Below are 1197 nucleotides of genomic sequence, written 5' to 3'. Positions count from 1 at the left end.
TGATGTTGAGTGGTTTGTTGAGTGGGATGTTGAGTGGGATGTTGAGTGAACTGTTGAGTGGGGTGTTGAGTGAGCTGTTGAGTGGGATGTTGAGTGAGCTGTTGAGTGGGATGTTGAGTGGGATGTTGAGTGGGATGTTGAGTGGGATGTTGAGTAAGGTGCGGCATCTTTGAAGAAAGATGAGTATACTCAATACTCCCTTGCGTGAGAATCGAACTGATGTCTGGCGTGTGCAACAGCGAAAGTCCAACCATACTCATCACCCCCACTGACAGATTTAGAGGGCTTGAAACGAATGCCCATCTGACCTAGGCATTATAAAAGTTCGGACTGGGTTGACCCGAGTAAAGGCAATGGCCAGTGCACACTATAATTATCAAATGAATAATTGCCCTTCGCAGTGCTTCTTCAATTGTATCCTGAAGTCCTTTAAGGACTATTACATTTTGCGAGCAAACTGAAGACCTGAACCCAGAGTGAGCACCATCCTTTTGACTGACTGTTTTCTCCAAACCGGATCCAATCAGGGCTAGAAAACCAAGCATGTTGTACATTAGAGGATTTCATCAAACTGTGCCAAAATGTAGCTTTTGTCAATTCTTAAAGGAAATAAATGTATCTGGCTACACTCATATGTATCAAACCACAGTCGATTTTCTTTAAAAAGTCACCCATCGTCGAAGACAAAAGGGGTCGCATTAGGTGGGGTGTATGTCTTGCACGGTTTTTTCATGTTGTTTAAAAAAACGAAAGAGGTATGTGGCAGTTTGTACAGGTGATTGTCTTATACAGGTGACCGTTAGAGCAGGTCTGACCACATTTCAAATTAGAGGGATTTGACGAAACGTTTTGCGATATGCTCTGGGTAAAAGGTGATGGCAGAAAGTTTGGGACGTAGCCTACTTCTACGAGATAAGGAATCGCTCCTGATATCTCGTAACGCATTAAATAAGTTTAGCTCGGAAACCTCGTAACATTATATTATTTTGTGAACTCTCTGAACTTCATGTTGAGTACTCGTGTTTCTTTGTTAAAGGGACCAGTTGTGAAATAAACATGCTGTTCAGTATAATTATCTTGCAGAGCTCGACTCTGTTATACTATATGAACAAACGAATGTGGTGTAGTGGTTAGGCTCTTCTTTGTTGACTGTAGATGACGTGACTTCAATTCCCGAGAGGGAGCGTTTTGTTGGGG

Source organism: Aplysia californica, unplaced genomic scaffold, assembly GCF_000002075.1.
Source record: "Aplysia californica isolate F4 #8 unplaced genomic scaffold, AplCal3.0 scaffold00046, whole genome shotgun sequence".
NCBI classification, from domain to species: domain Eukaryota; kingdom Metazoa; phylum Mollusca; class Gastropoda; order Aplysiida; family Aplysiidae; genus Aplysia; species Aplysia californica.
Note: the sequence above shows the minus strand (reverse complement) of the source record.